Consider the following 20,802-nt stretch of genomic DNA (forward strand, 5'->3'; position numbering starts at 1 on the left):
TTAGTAAAAAAAAAGAAAAAAAAAGAAAAGAGGTGCGTTGCTAAGCTCTTCCATAGCTTATGCAAGCTCCATAGACTCCCAAGCGTGAAGCCCGCTTAAGGAAGAGAGGGAAATAGAAGGGAGAAAAGAAAAGAAAAAAAAGCGTGGAGAGAGTTGCTAAGCGATGGGCATTCAGTCTTTCCTTTTCCACGTAGGCACCGACCTTTGCATTTTAAAAGTGCGTAATATATTAAGGCCTAGGCTTGTGTTCATGGTCTTATATAGTATATAGAGGCCTTAAAATATATATATATATATATATATATAATATATAATATATATATATATATATATATATACACTGAAGGCGTGGAAGAAGGCCCGCGTGTGGTGCCGTCGAAGAGAAGATCGAAGTGCAGGCTAGGTGGAGGAGCAGCAGCACGTGGAGGCGCAGAAGAGGGAGCGCCTGTTGTGAAGGCGGGCTGTGGGAGGTGTGTAGGTGGAGGCGCAGCAGCACGTGGAGGCGCAGAAGAGGGAGCGCCTACTGTGGCCAACGCAGGTAACCTTTGGAGGGTCGAAGTGGAGAGGCGAGTGCGTGGAGGCACGAAGGCGCCTCAGAGCGTGGACAGCAGCAGTACGGAAAGTTGAGAAGGAGAAGCTGAAGGCGACTGAAGCACTAGCAGTTGAAGGCGTGTGGGAGACGTGAAGGCGTGGAGTGAGTGGCTGTTGCCTGCAGCAGTGGAGGGTTGGCTCAGCAAGCAAAGCGAAGGAGGTGACGTGGAGGAAGCTGACTGTGTGGAAGCGTGCAAGCAAAGGTGTGAAGGGCCGGCTGTAGCAAGGTGGCGAAGCGAAACCACTGAAGGCAGCAGAGGCGAACACAAGCGTTGAAGCCGACTGCTACTGTAGACGTGCTAAGAAGCGTGGAGAGGCGAACGCAAGCGTTGAAGCCGACTGCTGCTGTAGACGTGCTAAGAAGCGTGGAGAGGCGACGGCTGGCAGAAGCAAACAAAGGCGAAGGTGGCGTGGCTGGGTTGAAGATGACAGTGTGAAGGCGGCCAAGCACCAATAGCAGAAGAGCGAGCAGTGGAGTTGAGAAGGAAGGGCTGCAGCAGTTGAAGGCGTGGCAGTAGGCGGTGTGCGTGGAGGCGCAGAAGAGGGAGCGCCTGTTGCGAAGGCCAGCTGTGAGGATCATCAAAGCCAGGCGCGTGGGTGCAGCGAGGAATCCGGCGAGGCGCGGAGCTGATAAGGTTAGTTCCTTTTTATTTTTTATTAATTTTTCATGTTTTGGTATTTTTTTAAAAATATAGTAATAAAAAAAACAACAAAACAATAAAAAAATATAATTTTTTAAAAAAAAGAAAAAAAGGAGAGAAAAGAAAAAAAAGAGAGAAAAGCAAAAAAAGAGAGAAAAGAAAAAAAAGGAGAGAATTTTTTTAAAAAAAAATATAAAAAACAAGAAAACAATTATTGTGTTTGTATTTTGAGTCCATTTTTCATTTCTTAATTTTCTGTAAAATTTTGCATAAGTAAAGTAACTTGCATTTTTTTTAGAATTTCTGTAATTTTGTGCATAATTAGTATTTTTTTAGTGTAATTCATATTTTTGTGTAATTAGTACGAAATTTATTAGTTTTTTTTTAAAAAAAGAGATTAAAAAAAGAAAGAAAAAAAGAAAAAAACCATAAAACAATAAATTTTTTTAAAAAAAAGAGAAGAAAAGAGAAGGAAAGAAAAGAAAAGAAATAAAAAAACAAAAAATTCTGTAAATTATGTATTTTTTAGGAGTCCATATTCTTTGCATATTTTACAAATTTTTACTTTTTTTAAAAAAATTTCTATAATTTCTTGCATAATTAGAGTACTTGCATTTTTTTTAAAAATTTTGGTAATTTTGTGCATAATTAGTATTTTTTTAGCGTAATTTATATTTTTGTGTAATTAGGAAAAAAGGGAAAAAAATAAGAGTAAAAAAAATAAAATCATTAAAAAAAATTAAAAAAAATAGGATAGATAGTTACACACATACTCATTTTAGTTGCATTTAGTGGTTAGGTAGGATAATATATATATATATATATATACATAAATATATACATATATATATATATATATATATATATATATAAAACAAAAACAAAAACAAAACAAAAAAGAAAAAAACACATAAAAAACCAAAAAAATTTGACCTTATGCACTTGCGGTCGGGACGTCTTATAGATTCTGCCATAGAGCCTAGGGCACCTTCTAGAGTACCTACGTAGGAAAGTGGGACCCAATCAGTAGGAAATTTGGCAGATATTGCTGAAACCTTTTCCGAATCCCAATCTGAGACCCTTTCCAGAACAACTAGCTCATTGTCCATGGACAATCTAGGGCCGTCAAATAGTCATCCCCTAGCCCCAAATAGGACACCCACAAGATCTTTTAATCCATTTGTTGAAGCCGACACCATGGGGTTAACACTCAATGTGAGACTCCAATATGTCTACACGAATGCTCAAGGAGCTGAGATCTTTAGGGATCCACAATAACGGTATCTTGTTAAGATCGCCGACTTTTTCTCAGAACTTGATAGAGCACCTCTAGTCAATAACCAGGGTAACATGTACATGGGTGGAGATGGTGTTCGCTACGAAGTCACCTACCATCCAGAAAATGTAGACAAATTAGGGGAGCTCTATAAAACCGAGTTCTTAGACTTATCAAAGCTTTCCAGAGCAAGGGAGTCTAGAGATGACTGGCTCATTGAGCCGGACATGCCTGGACCCTCCAATGCCCCGTCCTCAAAGCCATCCATAGATGATTTACTTCTTGTAGATCTAAATTCGGAAAGGGATAGGAAAGGCAAGAGCAAAATGGATCAGGGGGCTGAGAACCAATGGGAGTTTGTACGACAAATTCCAGTGACAAAGGTCTTACAGGACGACCCACTTCAAGAGGTCTATAAGGACTCTTTAGAGGGATATTATGCCACAACTAGATTGCCAGAGCTAGATCTTCCTCTAGCATTTGTGGTGGTAGTTGAGAAGCTTGCAGGACACATGAACCGAATAGTTGATAAATGGGCCAATGAATACCGAACCTTAGATTGGAAGGAGATTCAGGAGCTCACGTGGAAAGGACAACCATTATTCATGGAAGTGCTCTCAACAAATACAGCCAAACCAGGAGAGACAGCCTTTCTTGGAGAAACTGTGGCTCCTCCCCTACGAGAGTTCACTAGAGAGGGACCCTCAATATCAAAGTGGACCACTGCTAGTAGCCCAACTCTAGCACCAAGATATTGTCCTACACCAAAAGTGCGACCACAGGTCACACCACAACAACATTTCTCTTACTATGACAATCGGAGGGTAGGGGAGCCAACTCGGCCTCCCATAAATGCACCTCCTGAAATGCGGGTGACAAGATCTTTGGAGGGGTTTGGTGAGGCTGGTGATAGGAGACCCACACCAATTTGGGATGCATGTGGACCATCTTACCAAAGAGAGGAACAATTCCCACTGAGAGTGAGAGGCCGTAGGCCCTATGATGAGTATTCAAGACAAGTAAGGCCATTAACTCTTTAGAAACTGGTAAAGAAGTATGAAGGGTCGGGAGATCCATATGACCATGTAGCAGCATTTAGGCAAGCAGTTCGAGCTGAGCAAGTGGCTGACAAGCATACTCAAATTGAAGGATTTGGGCTCACTCTTGAGGGAAAGGCCCTTGCTTGGTTTCAGGCACTAGAGGCTTCAGACAAATCTTCTTTACGAGTTTTGGAAGAGAGATTCATTGCTACTTTTTCCTTGATGGGGATTCAACATGACACAGTAGCAAACATCTACTCTTTCAAGCAAGGTGAGAATGAGAGTGTTAGAGATTGTGTAAATAGGATGAAGCAGTACATTAATTGTTGCCCAGAAGATGAGAAGCCCGCCCAGAGTCAATTAATTTCTCTCTTCTTAAAAGGACTCAAAAATTCAACACTGCATACACATCTCTATGCAAAGAAGCATACGAATTTCAATGAGTGTTGCCATGATGCTATGGATTTCACCGATAACTTCAAATTCCAAGATGGTACTGGCCCTGAGGTGAAACCTAGAGATCAGTGGGGTGATGACCAAAGTTTTGGGTCTAGCACGCTAGTAAATCCAGACCAGATAGCTAACCTAGTACTAAGGAGATTGGGACAAACCTATCGCCCACCCATGCAGCCACAACAACAACAGCAGCGAATGAGGAGTGTACTACCTACAGGTCATCTTTGTGGAGTATGTGGTGGTAACCATAAAACTGAAGAATGTAATACCTTTTCTCCTCTAGTCACAAACCAACCCACAAAGAAGTGGTGCCAGGCCTGTGCTTGGAACTTTACCCATACCACACAAGAATGTACTCGCATTGCAAGAATGAGACAAGAGCGTGAGCAGCAAAGGGGTGGAGTGGCTCCACAAATGTATCAACAGTATACTAATTTTGAACGTAAGCCACCGATGGCACAAGAGCAAGCACGACCTGTTCTTGGAGCTCAACCTCCTGCTCCTAGGACTGCTCCTATGAGGGTTGTTGACTACGACAATTCAAATATGTGTAGAGACTTGGTAAACCCAGGCTATGTGGAGGAGGAATATGCATCATATTCATCCAAGGAAAATCTCTTTGAAAGTCCCGCATACCCAAGCCAAGCACTGGAGGCTCAACCCCAGGGGAACAAAATTCTTTGATGTTGCTAGGCGGCTATCAACCTAGGACTCTAGGCCCCTCAGGTCAATGGCAGCAAAGGAAAGTAGAAGCCAAACTAATGGGCCCCTGTTATGAGTGTGGAGAACCCCATTGGGCTCGTGATTGTCCACATCGCTCAAGGCAAACAGCTCGATCCAATACAACAGTACCACGGTTTCCACCAATTGAAAGATATTGTCTAGGGTGTTGTGTAGAACACTTCCCAAAGGATTGTTTGCTGAAACCACATGAGGAAGGCACCTCTCAACCAAAGGTCTCACTCAACCTTGTAGGGGCAGTTCCATCACCACCTTCATCTGAGAATGAGGATGTCGTGCCACTTAGAGTCATGACCAGATCACAGACACGAAATGCCGAAATGCAAACTGATGAGACACCTCGAACTAGGGATGCGAAGGCAAATCTAGTGGACAAGACCCTACATTCCAATAGAAAAAGGACCACTAGGAGGAAAAAGAACCGAAACAAGCGAACTAAAAGTGCATCCACTAGTTCTCAGGAAGCCTCTAAACAAAACATGAGGGATAAAACTTTTACATCCCAAGAAGTGCATGAGGAGCATCAACCTCAACCTTGGCCTAGTGCTAAACAAGATGAGGCTAGTACGACCGAGGATAGTTCTGGGGGTTCGATTTTTGTGGATAAGGTGAATGAGACTCTAGATGCCATCATTAATGCTTATAGAAGTCGCATTGCAGCTTTATCTGAGCTACCCAAGAAGCTTCAAGAATACCCAAACCCTCGTGAGGAGAAGATCAATCTAGTTGTACATCAGCAACTCATTCGGGATGCTCAATCAATACTTGAGGGACCACCACCACCTATTCCTCGGGGCCCAACCTCTCTTAAGCCAACATTAGAAACCATACCAGAAGTGTGATCAAGTCGGGAAATGAGAAGTGAGCTCATCTCACAAGCTCATAGCGAGAGGTCTGCACCAATTGACACCCCATTGAAAGAAGGAATTCTGCCACCACCTAGCCTTGTCTTCCCATGCAATGATGAAGTTATTGATGCTAACGAGGACATGGCAAATGAGATGTGGGCAGCAGTTCACGAGAAAGTTAATGAGAATATGTCCTCTATTAGTTTACCTCCATTCTCTGAGGTGGATTTTACCAGGGGCACAGAAAACAATTCTAGACGCCCAAGCATCCAGGAGGAAGTTCAAACAATTGTTTCTCCTAGAAGTAAGCATACAATGAAAACCTTACCATCATATTTGGGAGAATATGAGAACTGTTCTCAAACCTTGAGGATACCCTCCATGCATAAAAGGTTGACAAAGGAGATGGATATGGGTATTGTGCAAGCTATTTTGTCAGCACCAGTGGCCTGTACCTTACCTTTGCTTGATTTGATAAAGCTTCGACCTGAGTTGTGGAATGATATTGCCACATGTTTGTCAGAGCAGGTATTGCTACAAAAGAGTCACCATGAGTGTACTATACACCTTGAGACAAAGCATGTTTTGCCAATTCCTATCAACAAAGTAGGAAAATTTTGTGAGGACGATCAAGGAAATGCTACCCTCCCATTAGAAGTGCGAAAAGTAGCTTCAACTGCAATACTTGATAGTGGTGCAGGGGTGGGCATTGTGACAAGGTCCATTTGGGAAAAGTGGGGCAAACCAGCTATTAGGAGTACTACCAGGATGCGCTTGCAGCTAGCAGATGGAAGCTTAGAACATCCCCTCGGGCTGCTTGAGAACATATTGGTCACCACATGTGGGATTGAATATGAGCACACCTTTGCAGTAGTGGATTTTGGAAAACATCCAAACTATGAAGTGATATTGGGTAGACCATTCATGCGACAATTTCAAATGATTCAAGATTAGGGATACAATTATTTGTACTTCCGACATGATTCTGTCATCATAAGGGTCAACCTAAGGAATCACTCATATCGTGATGTAACAAGGTCTCCAATAGATGAGTTTGATTCTGCTTCATCTAAGGGCTCAAGAGTTACATTGTCAGACGGGCGAGAAGATCTGTGGATGTGTGGAGCCTCATGTAGGGATTTCAACACTAAGAGACTAAAGGGTAATCGAAGTGTATCAGACGAGGCATACATTCCACAACCCTTCCCTGAGCACTTAATTGTTGAAATATACAAGTGAATAGGGTGTGTGTGGGAACAAGCTCTTGGATAGAGGCTGTAAAAGAGGAGATGTAATTGTGAAAGAACCTGTGAAAAGGTGAGAAGAATCTACTGGGAGAGAATAATGGGTAGCATGAGAGAATGTAGGAGTGTGGAGTTATTCTGGGAGATAATCAGGGAAAAGAGAAGAGGTGGAGAGAATCAGGCAAAAGGTGGAGATATTCAGGGAGTGAATCATGGAGAAATCAATGGGATTAGATGCTTGATGTAAACTCTATAAATTGAGGCATAGCCCTAATGAGAATTTGCTGGTTTTTGAGTATCCATGCCTACATTAATCTATCTGCTAATTATTCACTAATTACGTCTTAATCATTTCTTAATCACTTTGTTAATCATGTTGATTCTAGTGTATGATCCACCCTAGCTCATCATTATGCTCAAATTTCAACATGGTATCAGAGCCATGCCTAGAATCAACCAGATTTATGAGCCCATTAGTGAATTAATTAGGATTAGTAGAAAATTAGCAAAATAATCAATTTTTAGTGAGTTTTTTCATTTCCCCTTCACCCCCAGTCAGTGGAGGGTCTCTAGCATCTAGCACACATCAAATTAGGGCAAAAGCTTCTAACCATAGCTAGCTAAGGTCCTTGGCTTCAAGCCCATCAAGAAAACGCAGCAAACCGCCGACGGGTTCAGGAGATCTTCACGTTTTTTCCAGCGCTGAATTTTCTGAGTAATTTGCAGATCTTGAGCTCATCAAATCAAATTGAGCTAATTCCTCTTAGCACAAAGGGTAATCAAGCATGCTCTACAATCTGGTGAAGACAGAATTGAGTTTCATCAAGTCTACATTGAGATCAAAGCTCTTCATCAAATCTGCAGGTGACTTTGGTAAAACAGAGATTAAGCTTTCATTATTTGGTCAAATCTTGTGTTTCTTGGCTTAATCCTCTACTAGACTCATTGCTATTGATGCCTTTGAAAGCATTTGAGCTCATTTGAAGTGGAAGGCATCAGATCTGGGCTCCCCGCATACTCTATTTTCTGCACACAAACCAGAGCATTAATTTGCTAATCAGTGATTAATCAGTGCTAATCACTATACTTTGGTGCAATTGAGGGTTCAAATTAACCATTAGGTATCTGATACAGATCCCTATAACTTCAGATTTCAAATCGGAGTTGGTTTGATACTCCAACCATCCCGTACAAATTGGTTACTCTTAATTTAGTGTAATTTCTGGTAAAATTGTGCTGATAAATTTGTGAAAATCATCATTTTGCATTTAACCCCTGGTTAATGCCTATAAATCTCACTCAAATTCAAGATTATTCACAGCCAGAGTTGCATTTGGAATGTGCATGAGAATGAATGCTATACGCATTATGTATTGGGCACATTTTATTAGTGTAAAAATGGGAACAGACACTGCCCTTGTCCAGATTAAGGCAAGAGGTAAGACCTCCCGCATAAATTTGGGTTTGCATTGCATAATGACAAAAGATAAACATAAAAAGCCCAAAGGAACTGTCAGCAAAACATTGAAACATGTTGCTCACATGGAGCAAAATGACCTGACGGACGAGCTCATGGCCCCAGCCATGAAAGAAGAAGAATATCTCTTCCCAAGAAGAGGATCCACACCGAGAAGAAGATCTGAAGGAAGACATGGACACGAGAAGAGAAGCTGCCACAAGAAGAGAAGCTGCCCCGAGAAGACTGAAAGAAGAGACGGACACGTGGAGAGATGCTGCCACGAGAAGAAGAGTGAAGACAAGAGAAGATGTGAGGCTCCAAAGAGTGAGGAGCCATGTGAAAATCTCTGAGAGAGAGAGAGAGAGAGACCCCACAACCCAATGTAACCTGCCCCAATAAAGTAAAACCACCTCTGAGCCACCGATGATGTAGGCCACGTGGTAGATGTATGTGTGAGCACTTTAGTCAAGGTCGCGGGCACTTATAGTAGCCTTGGACACATAGAGAGAGAGAGTGTCAAGGACTATGGAGTTTAGGGACTTGAGGCACTGGTCGCGGACTGTCAAGTAAGAGAGAAACTTGATACAGGGTCCAGGTGTGCTGAGAGAACTTGAGGGGAGGAGTAGACACTGGTCGCGGACTACCAAGTAATGGGTGGCAAACTTGGTATAGGGTCTAGGTGTACTAGGAGTATTCACTTGAGGGGAGGTGTTGAAATATACAAGTGAATAGGGTGTGTGTGGGAACAAGCTCTTGGATAGAGGCTGTAAAAGAGGAGATGTAATTGTGAAAGAACCTGTGAAAAGGTGAGAAGAATCTACTGGGAGAGAATAATGGGTAGCATGAGAGAATGTAGGAGTGTGGAGTTATTCTGGGAGATAATCAGGGAAAAGAGAAGAGGTGGAGAGAATCAGGCAAAAGGTGGAGATATTCAGGGAGTGAATCATGGAGAAATCAATGGGATTAGATGCTTGATGTAAACTCTATAAATTGAGGCATAGCCCTAATGAGAATTTGTTGGTTTTTGAGTATCCATGCCTACATTAATCTATCTGCTAATTATTCACTAATTACGTCTTAATCATTTCTTAATCACTTTGTTAATCATGTTGATTCTAGTGTATGATCCACCCTAGCTCATCATTATGCTCAAATTTCAACATTAATTGATCCACTAGAATGGAGTCATGTCCTTGCAACATTATCGACCTGTGCTTTACCTAAGCCAATTCAATTCTGTGACTCAGATGGATATGATATTATTCCTATACGAATGGTATAACCACGTGACCTTCTAGATGATTTGTACTATAGGGAAGCATCCACAACACCTCTGCAGGTAGAGGAAGTCTCAGTGGAGGATTTAACACTCGAATCTGCTAATGATGCTGATAAGGAAGATGGATGGGACTCTGATTTTGATAATAATGTGATAATCCCTGAGGAAGAGTTAGGAAAGACACTCCTACTCTTGAGAGGAAGGGAGGTTCAAGTAGAGATCCCTCGAAGCCGACCTAAACGTAAATGCTGTAAGATCCATAAGAGAACCCGTAAACAAGATGAGAGGGAACGACGTGAGAGACTACAAAAAGAAAAGGAGGAGTCTAAGAGTGAACACTCTCGACCACCACCTCACTTCTCAGGAAAGAACAGATATCTATACTATGTCCAAGCACAAGATAGTATCAAAGACCAAGTAAAACGATCAAATGGATTCCAAGCAGGAGAAAAGCTAAAAATTGTTAGCAAAAATCGTAAAAAAACGAAGAAACAAAAACCAAAACTCAAGTCTAAAACCGATTCAAAAGAGAGTGTCGGAAGTGCAAAGATAACGGTTGAACAAAAAAATCTGATGCAAGATGGCAAAGGAGAGCTCAAAACCACATGGTCTTCAATGAGTGATGACTCAAGTGGACAAGAACAAGGTCTCAATGTTCCCCCCAACTTCACACAGTACACTCTTCAAGATCGGAAGATTGTTCTTCAACAGCCCATGCGACAAAAACCAAGCGTGCCAGGGGTTTCATATGATGGTCCAGAAGATGCAAAAAAGATTGATATTGCTAAGCCAGGAGAAGAGCCTTGCTATATGTGGATTGCCACAGACTTTTCCTTAGATGAGGAGAAGTTATTAATTCAAACAATAAAGGAGTATCGCGATGTTTTTGCTTGGAGTTATAAAGACATCAAAGGAGTTGATCCAAGCATATGTCAGCATACAATTCCATTGTGAGAGGATGCAAAGCCTTCCAAGCAACGTCCTTACACTTACAATGAGAATTTTGCTCGAAAGATAAAGGAAGAAATAGACAAGCTCTTAGAGGCAGAATTTATCTATGAGATTGAACACACTGAATGGGTCTCCCCTATTGTAGTGGTGCCCAAGAAAAATGGAAAACTTTGAGTATGTGTAAACCTCAAGAAGGTAAATGCAGCTACTGTACGTGATCATTACCCACTTCCAATCACGGATCATGTTCTGGAACGAGTTGCAGGGAAAAAGGCATATAGTTTCTTGGATGGATTCTCCGGTTACAATCAAGTGTCAATTGATCCAAAGGATCAACACAAGACAGCCTTTGCTACTGAAGATGGCATCTTTGCCTATCGTGTTATGCCATTTGGTCTAACAAATGCACCAGCAACCTTTCAGCGGTTAATGAGTCATGTATTCAAGGAGTACCTTAGGCAATTTCTTGAGATCTTCATGGATGATTTATGTGTTCACTCACAAGAGCGTGATGATCATATAGAACACCTCAGACTTGTGTTTCAAAAGTGTCAACTTTATCGTATATGTTTGAATCCTGACAAGTGCAAATTCATGGTGAGACAAGGGAAAATCTTGGGCCATATTGTTTCTCGCAATGGGATTTCAACAGATATGGATAAAATTGATGTCATTGTCTCATTACCTCGACCTATCAACCCTAAAGGGGTACAAACATTCATAGGACATTGTGGCTATTATCGTCGATTCATCTACATGTACGCTGTCCTAGCCAGACCATTATATGCTCTTCTTGTAAAGTTTAATTGGACTGATGAGTGTGAGGAATCCTTTGAAAAGTTGAAGCAAGCATTAGTGACTGCACCCATCTTACGGGCACCAGATTGGAACCAAATCTTTCATGTCCATATTGATGCTTCAAACTTTGCAATTGGATGTATTTTGGCTCAATCGGGAGAACATAATAAGGATTTCCCAATCTCATATGCTAGTCGACAGTTGAACAATGCTGAGAAGAATTATACCACAACAGAAAGAGAAGGATTGTCCATGATATATGCGGTGAAAAAGTTTCGCCATTACCTTTTGGCAAACAAATTCATATTTTTTGTGGACCATCAAGCACTGCTATATTTGGTCAATAAGCCTTGTGCAACTGGAAGGATTGTGAGGTGGTTTATCATCCTTCTTGAGTTTGATTTTGAAGTGGCAGTTCGAAAAGGAACAACTCATCTTCGAGCAGATCATTTGTCTCGAATCACCTCGGGCGAAGCTCCTGTGTGGGTGTGGATGATGATATGCTAGATTCAACTTTTTTCCTTGTAGAGACAGCTCCTAGATGGTCTGAATCCATCTTAGAAATTTTGACAAGTGGGCAGATACAACTAGCGGGTCCTAATGTGGACCTATGGCGACCATTCAAGTTAATCTTAGGGAGATTATATCGTCAGGGTAATGATGGAGTGTTGAGGCTTATACTTAACCCTGATCAATATGAGGAAATCTTGGAATGGGCACATGCAGGTATAGATGGAATCCATGCATCAGCTACTACTTGTGTGCGACGTATATCTCAAGATGGGCAATGGTGGCCTACCATGCATGTGGATGCTGAAAAATTTGTTCGTAACTGTGCTTCATGTCAAATTCAACAGCCAATTCATAATGTCACATTATTCCAAATTTCAACTACACCAAGTTGGAGTAAGTATATTGTGGACTATCTTCAGCATGGTCATACTGATCAAAAAATTCCTAAACATCGAAAGCGTGCTATTAAAGTTGAAGCGGCCAACTATATGCTGATAGAGGGCCAACTCTACAAGAGGGGCAAGGATGGCAACTTACGCATGTGTGTATGTGAAGCTGACTACTTGAAAATCTTGACTCATGCACATGCAGGTGTTGGGGGTGGACACTTTTTGGAAAATACCACAGCTAAGTTGATTAGGTGGTCTGGGCTTTGGTGGCCAACCTTACAAATGGATGCCGAAGAATATGTGAAACGTTGTGACGATTGTCAAAGGACCAAACCTCCTATCACAAAGGACAATATGCCATTGCGGCCTATGTTAAGCACACGTGCTTTTGCAAAATGGGGTATTGATTTTGTCGGTCCCATTAAACCTCCAGCTCGACACACGCATGCAGAATATATTCGCAACTAACTATTTGACCAAATGGGTAGAGGCAAAGGCTACAGTCAAAAATGATGCCAGAACCACAGCCAAGTTCTTGTATGAGTACGTGTTTACACGCTATGGATTACCTATTGAAATCGTTAGTGATCAAGGTGTGCACTTTGTGAATGAGGTCATAGAGTTTTTGCTTCAAGAATTTATGGTGATTCACAAGCGTTCTGCACCCTATCACCCCCAGACCAATGGACAAGCTGAGAGTACTAACAAGATTCTCTGCACAGCACTCACCAAGATTGTTGAGGGACATAGGACTGATTGGGAGCAAAAGTTACACTCAGTTCTTTGGGCATATAGGACAGCCTATAAAACATCTGTGGGCACAACCCCATTTGAGCTTGCTTTTGGGCTAGATGCAATTCTTCCCATTGAATTTCTTGTACCTACTCTACGAGTTGCTAAACAATTTGATTGGACTGGTCATGAGCTTTCACAACGCATTGATAAATTGGAAAAGCTTGATGAGACCCGCTTATTGGCGGTAATGGGAATGTATGCCGAGAAGAGGAGACAGAAGCAATGGTATGATAGAAATGTAACAACTGGCCGATTCAAAAAAGGGGACCTTGTGCTCTTGTACACACTTAAGAAGCATAAGAGAAAGCTCAAGAAACGTGGCCTAGGACCATTTGTGATTAATGAGCTTACTCCAAGTGGTGTAGTGCGTTTAGAGACACTAGAAGGTGAGCAAATGCCTAACTTCATTAATGGAAGTCGTCTCAAGAAATACAATGAACCATTAACTGAAGCCATGCTTCAACAAATGCATGCTGCACAAACACGAAAAGAAGCACATGACCTACTTAAACGTCAGGCTCAAGAAGAGGCTGAAACTAGAGTTGCAACAGCTAAGGAGCGTCGCAAAGCTTCTATGTTGGCCTTACAGTTGGCTACTGATGAACCATATGTCGATCCATTCAATATTCAAGTGTGCCTTCATCTTCATGAGACTACCTACTTTGTCTCTGCCTTAATTGACTCTAGTGCAGATTATAATGTTCTCTCGTTTGACACATGGAAAGCCTTGGGACAACCAACACTTGCGCACATTCCTGTTGACTTACGAAGCTTCTCAGGTGAAGATAACCCTATAGAGGGAAAATGTGTCATTATGATGTCCATTCAGGATCACCAGATGTCAGTGCCCTTTTATGTGGCAAGTAAGTCCAAGGCAGTAGTAGAGGCTATTCTCGGTCGATCGTGGTTAAGTGCTACCAATTGCTCATTAGATTGGAAGAATAGACAATACAAGTTGCAAATTGATTCTGATTGCACTTGGGATCTGCTACTCCACGAGCTTTATCATGTCAAAAGGGTGGTGTTTCTACCCTACACAACCCACTTTCAAAATCTGCTCTTGAAGCTCCAACACAAATGATGTGGATAATTGATGAGTACTCAAGTGAGGGCCATGGCTGGCATGTTCCAACTACTTTAGTCACTGCTCAAAGAAGGCCAGGCAAGAAGGAATTATCAATTTGGCTACCCAAAGATGCGTACAAACTGGTACCATCTAGCCTAGTTGCTAAGCCTCCTAAAAAGCACATCTTTTCCAAGCCTAAACCTCGGATTATTACTCGTTGGGTCCCAAAGCATGTTCTTAAAGCACAAGGCTATTATGAGGGTGCAACAGCACTTTGGCTTCCCAATTGCCATGGTTTGCTAGGGGTAAAAGAGTGTATCAATAAGATTCCAAAAGCCACCCTCGGTTTTCCATATCAGTGGGTGCAAAAGAAATCAACACAACCTCTTCAAGATAGGATTGGTGGCTGTGATAGCACCTACAAATCTACTTGTGTTGATCTTCCTAAAACATGTATTGAAACACCAGTTGTCCTAATTTCTCCTTGTTACACAATTCCACCATCTACTTGTGTACCTAAGACAAGTCCAAATGAGTCTCATTTGAGCATAGATTCTAGCACTTCAATGCATAAATCTTCTTATCTTGCTCAAATTCCTCGACAATTGCTGAAATTCCCACCTCTTAAGAAGGACATACCCAAAACCAAAGATAAGGCATTAACACTACAATTGAAGCTCTTTGGTAGATCAGTGGTTGCATAATGTGGTTCCTTATGCCTTTAGAGGAGTGTGTTCTTTTTGAGATAATCTTGTTTTTGATTGGAATTGTAATGATGGATATGTGTGTTCTAAATTTCATTGTTCTACGTCCAGATAACTCTTGATGGATATTTGGCGAGATACATGTCCACCATGCATTGACCCTGATAGTACTCGACCTGATCATCGCGGGGGTTATAGTGCTCCTCCTTTTCAAACTCATTCCAGGTACTTCTATGCTCCCTTAGGTGAAAATTGCTGTGGGCATCACTTTGTCACATTATTCTATCAACAGCATCACCCATTTCCACATTGTAAAGAGTGTGCACGACTCATATTAGGAGAAGCTTCACACATTTGTTGGATATGCCGCTCTTACTTTAGACGATATGGCACGGGCTTAATGAAACAAATTGTGGGAATTACACCCCAACGCCATAATCTTCTTAATGTGAGAATACCAGAGAGAGGACCAAATCAACGTAGATTACCTGAGGAGGTTCAAGCACAACAATGGAGGGATACATGCTTAAATAACTTGCAACCACCGATCTTGCAAGCCCTCCTTCCCCAAGCCTCAACATGTCAATATTGGATCAATATGAGTACCTATATTGCGCAGTTCCAAAATCGAAATTGTCTGCTTAACCTTCCCATATAGAACCAATGCCATATTTTAGCGAGGAAGCACTCCTTCCTCTACCACCTTCTCCAGAGGCCGGTTTTTGTGAAGGGTTGTCTCTGCATCCTGAGGAAATTGATACCATCTTTCCAGCAGACGTGGACACGGATCCACCACCAGCGTAAGGATAAGCTCAGTGACTCCACAATAAGATTAACAAGCCAGGGCACTTTTCTCCCATTGGGTTTTTCCCCTCGGCTATATTCGGTGATTGGCACCAATAACAAATTTTATTCCTTTCTTTTCTTTTCTTGTTTGTTTATAAACATTTTGCAGAGATCTCAGCTAAACAAGAGCATACAAACACGCCCCAATAGTCCACCTACCGTGCACACAAATTAGGAAGGGGGGAGACATGCAATGCCTACAAGAAGCAAAAAGAAGCAATCAGCATCAGCAATGAATCAATGCGAACACACAACATCAACGAGCACTACAACAGGTGTATTCAAATCATAATCTTTTGTTCTTTATGTGCTTTTATCTTTTGGATATATGGTTTGCATGTTCACACACAGTTGGTTGGTTTAAGTTTTAGATTAGTTGTTAAAATGTGGTGTGATTTCTAGATTCTTAGAGGACTTAGTAGAATATATATATATTTAAAGACAGTGTAGGATATATACCAATGGAGTATACCAAGTTCTTATGCTCTCAAGGTATATTAGTTATCCCTAGTGGTAGCTATCTCTTAGGTATGAGCTAGGTGCTAGGATTAATAAAAAATTTACGAAAAAATATACCCTAAATAAATATATAAAGTGAATCGAGACATGACGTGTCTACAGCCATGTGGAATGCTTGATAGGACTTGGGGTTGTCTTAGCACCTTGGGGCCGATGCCTTGGTTTCCATGGGGTGAACACTGACGTCTAAAAAGCTTCAGAAAAAGATCTTCAAGGAATCTATCACCTTGATAGATGTTGGTAGGACTCTGGGGTACATTATGGGCCCTCGAGACCGATGCCCTCATCTTCATGGGATACTCCTTATGTCATAAAAGAAAGAAAAGGGTCTGTCATCCTTGAGATACTTAGTGGCTTTTAGATTCTCTTGGCGGAGGTCTCTTGGCCATTGCTTGGGTCTCATTGGGATGGAACCTTAATCTTTATCACCCTCTACACACATCAAAAAAAAAAAAGGTCCAATCACCATTGCTCATATTTAGGAGTAGGTTTGCCACTTAGGGATAACTTAAATACTTGTAGGACATTGAGACTGTGGTCATAACCTGTGGTGTGCAAGCACACTTGCCTTTGCATAGCACTATCTACCACTTAGTCTCATTTTGACTAGTCTTTACTCACCTATTTTAGTACTCTTTAAAACTCTAATCAGCCTTTCACTTGTATGCTCACGTGTGAAATTGTCATTGCTGGTTTTTTTCTTTCCTTTTCTTTTCTTTTTTTCAATAAAAGGCTTTACTTGTATCCATTGTTTTTTGCAGCTCTTGCTTCTACCGCACTCGAGGACGTGCGCAAAATAGGAAGGGGGGAGTGTTGCGTGACGAGTGAAGATCAATGCAAGGATGCAACAAAAAAGACACTTAGGGCTCTTGTAAAGAGTTTCAAGTTGTAGATGAATGTGGGAGTGGGCTTGACAATAATCCCACATGGGAACTTTTGGGAGTTTTAGAGTTTTTGTATAAAAAGTGGCTCATTTGAGAGCTTAGGGACACATTGGGCAAACTCATGTTTGAGCTCTCTTGAGACTAGCTCTCCCTCTTCTTCCATAGAGGTGCAAGCTCTTCTCTCTCCCCATCTACATTGTTGTAAGTTCTATGTTTGTTAATTCAATGCAATGAGTTGATATTTGTCTCTCTTCTCATGTTAATTTTGTAGTGTGCATGTTTCTTATTGATAGCTTCAAGGTTTGTGTGCATGCTAGGGAAATGAGTATTTGAGAATGAAGAATGCTTTGATCTTGTGCATGCAATAACTAAGCTTTCTTCTTGTTTGGATGCATGGATGAGTGGAATGTGAAGTTGAGTGAGCAATAGCAAGATTGAGCTTGTGTGTATGTTAAGTCTATGTCAATAGTAGTAGTATTCCTAGCATTCTCTCCATCAAATGGATAAGCTTTTGTGCACCGGTACAGGTTGAATCCCTAGCTCCGAAAGGGATGCAAATCCCATTGGATTGAGCTACGTGTGGATCATACTACTCTTGCTAACAAGTGAGAGAGTTTTCCACCTCTCCACAAGGCCCAAGGCTCAAGGCTCAAGATGTAAGGCCCAAGGCTCAAGGCTCAAGGCTCAAGGCTCAAGACTGAGGCTCAACGCCCAAGGTTCAAGGCGCAAGGCGTGAGATTGTTACTCTCACACAACCTCACTAAAATTTATTAAATAAGAGCTTAAAGTGAAGCTAAGACATAAACAATTGCAATGGAATAGACAAATCACAGAGAGACTTCATTATTAGAGCAAAGTATAGCATGAAGGATTAAAAAGAGTAAAGATAAGAGATTAGTTCATAGTTGTTAAACCACTTTGATTAACATGAAATGGACTTACTTTGTGTTTATTAAACCAAATGGGAAAGAGTTCGTGTATATACTTGCTTAATTCTAGACATAATGGCCATATACTATTTTTAAGTCATGGCAGCCAATGTTTAAATCAAGAGCCTACCCTAGCCTTGTTGAATCATGTGCCTGAATCAAGTGTCATTGGTGCTTACCTTAGAGCCGCAATTGTAACTTCCTAATGTGGGTGTGTTAGCTCATTTGTCACGTCCTCATTACAATTCTTAGCATTACCAAATCATGTGTTGTTGGGCCGTGCCTTAGAGAGATACAATTGCAACTTCTTGATGCACGTGTGCTGGCTTGTTTTTAGCATCCTCACCAGTATGCTCCTTTGTAGCTTCTTGTTGTCATACTAGAATGCTCATCATTTGATAATGGGGTAAAGGAAGAGCTCTCTTCACCTAGATGGAGGCAAATAGAGACTGTTCTTTGTAGTGGTTCTCTCTCACAAAAGGCAAGGGAAGAAGAAGAAGCTAATGTAAGAGGGAATCCTACAAGCAAACCTATTCGCAGGCATCCATCTAGCATAAATGAATCCAATACCATATAAGCAAGTAAGAATAAAGACCCAACAAGAGCTCACAAGACTTATTCTATTGCAAAGGAATGATTGTGTCTTTCTTAGTGTCAAAAATGACTTATATACAAGTGACTAGTTTTCACACTTAACCTAAAAATGGTTCGGTCACTATTGCTAGTCTTAAGCAAGTATGTATATATGAGAGCTTACAAGGCTTAATATTTTACAAGGAAATGATTATGTCATATATAACAAGCCTTGTAAGCTCTTGGGGTACCTAATACGCTATAAGATGGCAAATCCAAGTAGGTTAGGTAGGTGAAACTACGCTAACCTACAAAGTGGCTAACATAACCCCCTTCTTAATGGTGATGTCTTCCTTACGTCACCCAAACTAGTACACCCAAATTAGTGGTGAATCTACTACCTAGATGGAAGGGTGTGGATGGTCCATAATACGTTATAGGTTGGCATACGAGGTTAAGCGGTATAGTTCGAGATAGATCCACAGCCAAATACAAGGCATATTAGCGATAAGATTTTGGTAGCCATGGTGGGAGGTAGCTTGTTGAGGTTGAATGACAAGTATAGGTGATGTAGAAGCAAGACCTCCTTATGTTGTGGAAATGGCTTGGACACTTTAAAATTAGGCCCAAAGGTAGAAGCAGTCCACACCCTGTGATTTGCACCTTATGATTGGTGAAATGAGCACCATGACCCCTATGGAATGGTCTGCAAGGGTAGAGGGCATTCCGAATCCTCCTGGCGGTGTGATATGTGATATTATGTCCTAATCTCATAGTATGATGCCTAGAGATTGGGCTTCTTAGTGGTGGATATACAATGGCCAGGGTGAGGTTATGTGTTGAATTAAAGCCAAAGCAGAGGTTGCATGCATGAAGCTTTTTAGAGGTACCTGTAAAGTTGAGGGTTTCTAAAAATAGGTTGTACAGTGGATAGGCTTGCACCGCCATGGCTAGGTTAGTTACAGGTGCATGTTTTTGTGTGTGCCGTGAGATGCGAAAAAATTTTGTGATGTTCTTAGTGAAATATGTAGGTGACGTGCATGGGCAATTTGCAGAAGGTGTGCCCCAGTGTATGTTGTGATCCAACTTGAATATTTCTCCAACTCAATTGCTTTTTTCGACTCTCTTTATTGTTTTCTTTAATATTTACTCGACATCCATTTTCTTGGGGTTTCAAGATCATTAAATTGTCGATGCATGGTAGTGGGATTTGTTTATAGCTATAATGAAGCTGGGGTGGGTCTCTGTGGCTCGAGGGTTTTGGCATTATCAAGCACTAGGGATAGAGGTAAGGTGGATGAAGAGTTGGTGTGGTTGAAAATGAGGCTACAGGAGGTCCTTGCTGATTTGAGGAGGATCTAGGAGGCAATGGATCGTACCATTGTCCAAGCTTATGTCTACCATGGTCCCCCTTTCTAGAGATGTACCTAGAGGGTTAACAACAATGAGGTGTAAACATATGTTCTTGAGACATTAATGTGTATTCCTGTTAGGTGTGTCTATTAAATGTAGAGAAGGTGTATTCCTGCTAGGTGTGTCTATTAAATGTAGAGTAGGTGTCGTGCATGGGCATGGGGCTCAAGGTGTTCCCGTGTATGTTATGGCTCACCCTAGCCCTCCTTTTGAAACACATCCAACAAGAGATTACTTGGTGAACCACCAATTGTCGTGAGGATCTTTCCAATGGCCAAACTCATAACCCTTGAGGTCTCCAATCTCTACAACTCCTTGAGAAGCAATTCCACTACGCCTCTCACCTCACTTCACTCACACACACTCACTACTAGCATACTTTAGGGAGAGAGATTAGCAAGAGGATTAGCAAGAGCAAGACTCGATTGCACAATGGGAGAGTATGTTGTATTACGAGAGAAATTCACTTATATACATGGCCATAAGTGTTCACATTCACTTAAATTGTGGTCGGCTAGGAACTTTAGGCTCATAAGAGGCCTAATGCTATTACAATGACTACTCTCATAATATATCCATGAAGTACATCACTTAGGACTTCATCCTAACTTTCTACCACACGTTCTACACCATTACACCATTACGAGCGCCCGTCCAAGTTGTAGCTTTGGACACCCTTGCTTCATATCTTGAATGTATGACCCTTTGGTATATCTATCGTGACTCCTTGATGTAAGATAATGGTAGTAGATCTTGTTAACCCTAGGAATGGGTTAATATCCCCCCCTTCCTGCTGGCAATCGCATCCTCGTGATTGCATTGAAGACCTTTGTATGGGGAGAATGGA

Source organism: Cibotium barometz, chromosome 14 (assembly GCF_041138505.1).
Source record: "Cibotium barometz isolate CiBa-2024 chromosome 14, ASM4113850v1, whole genome shotgun sequence".
NCBI lineage: Eukaryota > Viridiplantae > Streptophyta > Polypodiopsida > Cyatheales > Cibotiaceae > Cibotium > Cibotium barometz.